This window comes from Belonocnema kinseyi, chromosome 7 (assembly GCF_010883055.1).
Source record: "Belonocnema kinseyi isolate 2016_QV_RU_SX_M_011 chromosome 7, B_treatae_v1, whole genome shotgun sequence".
Classification (NCBI taxonomy): Eukaryota; Metazoa; Arthropoda; class Insecta; order Hymenoptera; family Cynipidae; genus Belonocnema; species Belonocnema kinseyi.
Window position 1 is genome coordinate 133,621,047 of NC_046663.1, and position 8,250 is coordinate 133,629,296.

Below are 8,250 nucleotides of genomic sequence, written 5' to 3' on the forward strand. Positions count from 1 at the left end.
ATTTATTGAACTACACGTAAAGCTCTGGAAGCATATTTTCCCAGTAGCAAATGTGTGCTACATCGAATGGGTCAACTCGAGCCTAACCTAGAAATAAACCTATTCTAGCCTAACCTAACCTAACCTCACGAAACACAATTAAACCAATTGTGTGATCCCGTTGTGTTTGCTGTACCGTTTCATTCAGCTTCGGCTTAACCTACATAGAGGTTTAACCTATCCTAACCTAACAAAACCTGACCTAACCTAACCGATTACGCTGGCAACCCTGTTCTTGCGAACTTTCATGTTTTGACATTAATAGCAGTATATGTCTGGAGTTTCTTAACCGCTTGTTGCTAGCATTATTCGTATGTGTCTGTAACCAGGGCACCTCCACGTGGTGACGGTGGGCAGCTGATCCACATTGGCTGAGTCCCTGGGTAAACGGCGTTCATCTCGTCATGGCAGACACAGGTGAAAAGTGAATTACGATGCAGGGGATAACCCCAGTATCGGCGTCTCGTCAGGGTGGGAAAGCGGGCTCTCCGACGTCGTCATCATGCAACCGTCTTCACGAAAAGTGTTTTGACCGTAAATTGCTGCACTAAGAAACAAAATGGGTTCCTCACGTCATTTGCAATTCCTACAGACTTATGTTGTATCGTCTAAAAAATTCAAACAACGAAAAGTACCGCAAGTACTCTACACCAACCACATGGAAAAAACCCGTTATTGCGAAGGACTTCTACTTTTGCATGAATTCCGTCAAAGGGTTCAACGCCAAACATAAAAATAACATTTCGTACATTAATGTGTGCACAGTAACCAGAGCAATTGAAATCAATAAAATGCACACCAGACTAATTAAAGCGCTTTAGAAGATGATAGAATGGAAGTTGAAAGTCAACGTCATGGAGACGGTAGTGAAACCAGTGATCGAACAGAAAATAGTTCTGATGATTCCGATGAAAATGATGAAAAAGATTACGAATATGGCGTGCATTTAATGAAATTGAAGGTTCCAATATTAGTGTCGCAACTAGAACTGAATGGTTTTATTAGAGATCTTGGATTACCGAAAGACGGCGCTGAATTTGCTGCTTCATTTCTAAAAAGAAGAAATCTTTTATAGCCAAAGACAAAAGTTTCATTCTATCGCGACAGGGACAAAGAATTCAGAAAGTTTTTCGTTAAAGGCGAAGAGACGTCTTTAGTGTACTGCACTGCCGTTAACGGACTAATGAACCACTTGAAGTAAAACGTATACAGAGACGAAGAATGGCGACTTTTCATTCATTCGTCAAAACGCAGCATTAAAGCTGTTTTACTGCATAACACGAATACTTACGCTCCTATCTCTTTCGCTCACTCAACGGTCATCAAAGAAGAATATAACAATGTTAAAATGCTTCTTGAAAAAGTTAATTACACGAATTACAAGTGGCAAAGATGTGGTGATCTCAAAATCATAACAATGATATTAGGCCAACAATCGGGTTTCACGAGAGAGCCATGCTTCATATGCCTGTGGAATAGCAGAGATCGAGCCAATCATTACAGCAAAAAACATTGGCCTTTAAGAGATTCATTCAAACCTGGTTCTCATAATATCATCAACCAAAGCCTCGTTGATCCAGAAAAAATTTTACTACCACCCTCCACATAAAGCTTGGGCTCATGAAGCAATTTGTCAAGGCGTTAGACAAAGATGGACAATGCTATAAGTAAATATCCCTTAAATTCCCTAATGTTTCAGACGCTAAACTGAGAGAAGCAGTCTTTGATGGACCACAGATTCGAATATTGACAAGAGATACTAATTTCGTGAGCCACATGACGAAAATTGAAATGGACGCTTGGGAAAGTTTTAAAGCAGTAAACGCAAATTTCCTCGGTAACAAAAAAAGTCCAGACTACGAGAATATTGTTGCGAAAATGATAAGAAACTACAAAAAGTTAGGCTGCTTGATGAATTTAAAACTTCACTTTCTAGATTCCCATCTGGATAAGTTTCCAGAAAATGTTGGTGATATCAGCGAAGAACAAGGGGAAAGTTTTCATCAAGACATAAAAGTGATGGAACAAAGATATCAGGGTAGATGGGATGAGGTCATGATGGCTGATTTTTGCTGGATGTTGAAAAGGAAAACGAATGTAGGTCTTAAACGTAAGCGTAACACTTTGCATCGTTCCTTCGAAGAAAAAAGGACACGTTATAGCAGGCAGAAAATAGAGTTGTGTTGCGTTAAGCAAAATTTCGTTAGGTTCTGTTAAGTTAGATTCATTTGTAGGTTAAGATCGAGTTAACCTATCAAATATAGCACACATTTAAGACTGAGAATCGTACGCTTACATAGCTACACGTGTGGTTGAATTTCATTCGGCTAGGTTAGGTTAGGCTAGGTTTTGTTAGGTTAGGGTAGGTTAAACCTCTATGTAGGTTAGGCCGAAGCTGAATGAAACGGTACCGCAAACACAACGGGACAACACAATGAATTTAATTGTGTTACGTGAAGTTAAGTTAGGTTAGGTGAGGTCAGGTTTTTTAAGTTAGGATAGGTTTGACCTCTTTGCAGGTTAAGCCCAAGCTGATTCAAACGGTACCGCAAACACAACGGGACCACACAATCAGTTTAATTGTGTTTCGTGAGGTTAGGTTAGGTTAGGCTAGAATAGGTTTATTTCTAGGTTAGGCTCGAGTTGACCGATTCGATGTAGCACACATTTACTCTGGGAAAATATGCTTCCAGAGCTTTACGTGTAGTGCAATAAATTTCTGTTAATTCAGGTTAGGTGAGGTCAGGTTCTGTTGGGTAAAGTTACGTTAAATAAGTTGATATCAGACAAGGGTTGATCCTTCACAGTTGTCGACATGTTTTTGAAGTGAAAATTTGCATCACTGGCATTATTTTCAAATTTATTTGCCTCAGTGCATGATTTTTCGTCATTTTTTGAGGTTATGGCTCAACCATAACGTGATGGGTGATTTTTGATACCGAATTTGAATTTAGCGCCCCAAAATCCATAGGAATACGTGTGTCTTGTTACCAGATCCGCACACTTTTTTTGTGTGGCTGTGTAATCACTTCCATTTTAGTTATATTAAAAGTGTAGTTTCGAATATAATTTGATATCAAGAGAAGCCCGCTGAATGTAAAAGTATATCAATCAAACATTAAATAAACAAAACTGCAAATTTTTATTATTTTTCGAGTGTTTTGTTAGAAAAAAATACTTTTTTACCGAAATCTACCGAAATATAAATTGATTAATAATGACTTTATTTTTTTGATATTAAAAGTGTATTTTCGAATATAATTTAATTTCGAGAGAAGCCCGCAAAATAAGAAAGTATATCAATCAACATTAAATAAACAAAAGTGCAAATTTTGCATTATTTTTCGAGAGTTTTGGTAGAAAAAAAAAAACACTTTTTTACCGAAATCTGCCAAGAGATAAATTGCTCAATAATCATTTCCATTTTATTTATTAAATACTAAAAGTGTAGTTTCGGATATAATTTGATATCGAAAGAAGCCTGCCTTATCAATATATGTAGCAATAAACATTAAATGATCGAAATTTCAATTTTTGCATTATTTTTCAAGAGGTTTGACAGAAAGAAAACCTTTCTAAAAGAATCTCACATTATTTCATCTGTAATAAATGGTTTTTATTAGTATATTTTTCCGCTGTATTAATTCAAAATACTTTAATAACTTTGGAAATTCAGTAATATCTTTATTATAATTTTATATTTCTTCAAATAATGAGTCATAAGCAAGGGCTTCGTCTCGCTCTGAGGTATACGCAGTTATAAGTTCTCCAATGTTACCGACATTGCAGTTTTCGCAAGGATAGTCTCAAGTCAAGAATAAATCAGTAGTGACCATTAGCGGTGAAGCCGGGAACTAAAAAACCGGTTCCCCGCAGAATTTTCCCTGGCTTATTTTACTTTGTTTTCAGCAAAACCTTGTTTAAATAAATGAATAATTTAATCTTTTTTTATTGATATTATGTTTATTATTACTTTCCGCATGGCGGGCTTCTCCCATTTTTAACATAAAAAATTTCCGGAATTAGATAATCTAAGATTTTGTTAATAAAAATTTTTTAAAATGAAAAAAATTAATTTTGAAGAGAAGCCCGCAATAGATTTCGATTTACTTTTAAAAATGTAAAAAACAAAATTTGAATGAATGCAATATTTTGCGAGTGATTTTGCTGAAACTATTTTCAGGAAGTTACCGTTTCACCTTAAACCCCAATTTTCTAAAGATGTTCTTCAATTTGTTACTGTATGATGCAACCTTTTGTTCATAAATTTTGTAACAAAATTTTGAGGGTAGTCATTCTCCATTACAGTTCTTTTAACCAGATTTAAGTTTTTGTTCCTAAATTCGTGATTAGAAAGCCTAAACGCTCTATCGACTGCTCTATTTATCCAAATTTTTAAGTTTAGTTATTCAAAAAACTTTAGGAAATACCAATGCATTTATAAAAAATAGTTTTGATTTTATACATAAAATTAATAAGATTAAAGATATCCCGGAAGATTTTGAGATCCTTTCTCTCGATGTCACGTCATTATTTACAAACATTTCTCACAATTTTTCTTTAGATACGTAGATGATATTTTGACTTGTGTGCACAAAAATAACATCAATGATTTGTTAAGAAAATTTAACAAATTTAACACAAGGCTTAATTTCACTATAGAGAGGGAAAAAGATAGGAGTATAAGCTTTTTAGACTCTCTAGTAAAGAAAGAAAATGGGAAATTGATTACGGATTGGTATAGGAAGCCATATTGGTCGGGGAGATATTTAAATTTCAACCACAAAGGAATAATAAGGAGACCTAACTTCATTTCCCCACTTGGCAATAGAAACATTACCGTAAGTGGAATGCAAATTACAGGAAGATCTTAGATTTGAGTGCGCAGGTGTCCTCTTCCTATACATGGAAATGTTGCGAGTGAGAAAGTTTGTCGGAAAGGACATTTTAAAGCCTTTAAAACATTTAAACGAGCTACCTGGACCTTTAAAATTTAAATATATCTATCGAGTGCTTGCGGAGAATTTCTCAGAGCTTCTCAGAGCCTTGAGAATCTTTAGCCTATTTATCATATTACAAATTTAAAAGGTACTTACCCATACGTTTCCTTCTCAAAATCTGTTCACACATTTTATAAACAATTACCGAAAATAATGTTTATATATTTATTTTGTGTACCTTTCGTATGATGATCAACAAAAGAACAGAACCTCTCTAACTTACGTCAATTTAAAAAAACTTTCTCACTCGCACACTTTTCCATGTATAGGAAGAGGACAACTGCGCACTCAAATCTAAGATCTTCCTGTATTGTGCCTACCACTTACGGTAATGTTTCTATTGCCAGTTTCAGATGGCTTCTCACTGGCGGTTGGGTCTTCTTATTATTCCATCGTGATTTCAACACTTTTACTCCCATTAAATATAAAATAAGTGTAGTTAACTCTTTGGTCGAAAGAGCAGTTAGGCTTTGTAAACATGAATTTAGGGATAAAAACTTAAATCTGGTTAAAAAAACTTTAATGGAGAGTGACTACCCTCAAAATTTTTTTACAAAATTTATGAACAATAAGTTGGATAATATTGATAATCGAAACAATAGTACCATCGATAACAATGTAAACATTGAATTTAACGGAAATGAAACTACACAATTTTTTATTTTACCTTATATTGCATCATACAGTAACAAATTGAAAAACAGCTTTAGAAAATTGGGTTTTAAGGTCGTTCTACGCTCCGATCACGATAATCTTAAATGCTTCATGAATGGAAAGGATCCCTTGAGAAAGGATCTTAAGACACACACACACAATCTATTGGGTGAAATGCAAAAGTTGCAAGAGGGTTTATATTGGGTAATTTGAAAGAAACGTCGATACAAGGATAAATGAACACAAGAACAACTGTCAGCATGATGACAGTAGCTCTGCTCTAGAGAGAAAAAAAACATGAGACGTAGGCCGATCTCTTCTAGATAAAGCTGATTGGTCGAGAATATTTTCGTTGGGTGAAGTTTGGTGGAACACAGGACCGTGCTTTGTGTCGGGAGTGCCCTAATAAGGTGACGTTTATCGCACTTTTCAGAATTGATTTATTTATAATTTATTTAATTATAATTTATTGTAAATACATATAAAAAATGGTGGCAGCTTGTGTAGTTTGTGGGCGTTGTCGAGACGTTTATATAGAGATATGTTTTCATACGTAAGTAAAGTTATTGAATATAGTAAAATAAAAAATGTTACAACAAAGAGAAAACCTCAAAATATGAAGTTATGTACCTAAGCAATACAAATGGTTATTTTTTATGTAATAGAAATATTGTTTAAATTTTTGACAGTTTTTACATTATTCTTGAACTCACAAAAGGATTATTATTGTAGCATTTTTAATCCAATTTCAAGAAGAATTCAAGGTTACCAAGTTTTAAAAATAATCTATCTGAAACATGATATTTTACATGCATGTTCTTTAAAATTCAATTTATTATAACTACAAATTTCTAATGTGTTGTTTATCTTTTTTTTTTAATTAATCGTATAGAATATTTAGGCAATACCCGGGGCCACCAATTCACTTGACACATATCAAAAAACAAATTTCCTGTCAACCCTACCGAAAGAAATCTCTGAGTTTTCTTTAGCGAAATAGCTTGGCCCATTTGAGTCTATAAACAAAGTCGATTTGAAACAAAATAGTCTCGGAGATAGTTTGCGAGATTTGGGTCCTTTTCAAGATCCGTTTAGTGGTTGTTTTAAGAGTGGTGCGACGGTAATATAATGTTCCTTTTGTATTCGTCACGTACCGGGCGGGCAGAGTTATTTACAGTAGTTGGTCGTGGCTAATCCGCTCTCCCTTTTTAAATTTCTCTTCAAATTATTAACACTTTTTTTTAATTGATGATTTTTTTCATTATACTTATTTATAATTATAACTTATATACTGATATACAATTTTCTAGTTGAATTCAAAAATGTTGTCTTCTTTGGCGTATCTCATTCCATTTACGAGAAACGTTCTATTAATTCCAATTTTAAGCATTAAAAAAAAGTTAGATATCTGAAGTCATTGAAACCCGTAGATTCCGAATTATTATGTTTTTGGCTGTTAACTATAATATTTAAAAAATCTACTTCTAAATTTTAATCCGAAAGCTTAACAAAGGACCCTTGAGTGTCGACTACTCTATTGAGATAGCCTCTCTGCTTGTTATTTATGATCGTATTCTTATTTCAATTTCGGAAAGGATATTTTAAAGCCTTCAGACCATTTAAACGAGCTTCCTGGACCTTTAAAAATATCTACCTGAGTGCCTGCAGAGAATTTCTTTGAGATTCTTTGACCTAAAGAATTTTTAGTATATACTCAAAGATTCTTTTCGGTAGGGTACAAAGGAACTGACATAGAAGGTCTTAGCAATATATATTTGAATTTGATTAATAATACCAATTATTGTTGAATGTACGACCGACAATTTAAGATCTATTATTTGAATTTTTTACCTGGTCGACACTCACTAACATCAACTAATGAAAATTTCATTATAATAAATAATTTTTTAAATTTATTTTCTCCAATTTTAGAATAATATAAATTATTAGCAACTTGTAATTATTAATATAAAAAATTATACCTAATTATATTAATCTATATTATTTGAAATAAAAATTATTATTAATATTATGTTTTTATACATTAGCCGTCTATATAATAATAATTTAAGGATTTTTTAAATTTTTATTTCATAATAGATTAAAAATTGAACCTACAGAATTTCATACATTATTATTTTTCTTTAACTTTTTCCGTACAGAGAATTACATTTGGAAATTGTTTAAAAAATGTTATATACATTTATAAATAATCATAATAAATATTCATCATATATTTTATTCTTTAATCGAATCAAAATATTATTTTATGTACAGAAATGTCAATTAAAAAATGCACTTAATTGTTTTGTCTAAAACTAATGTCAGAAGTCTTGGCACCTCCAAGAGCGCTGATGATAAGGACGATCAGTTTAACAAAATATTCCGGGCACAATCGTTGCAACTCCCTTACAAGGTCTCGATACCTCTCATTCTTTTCATTCTCCTTAGCAGACAGTGACAGAGATGGTAATAAAGTACTCTTAGTGCCGCATTGTGCCTTTGAATGTAGGTCGTTCCCGCGTGTGTTGGACAACTAGATAGTATGTGAGCTAAA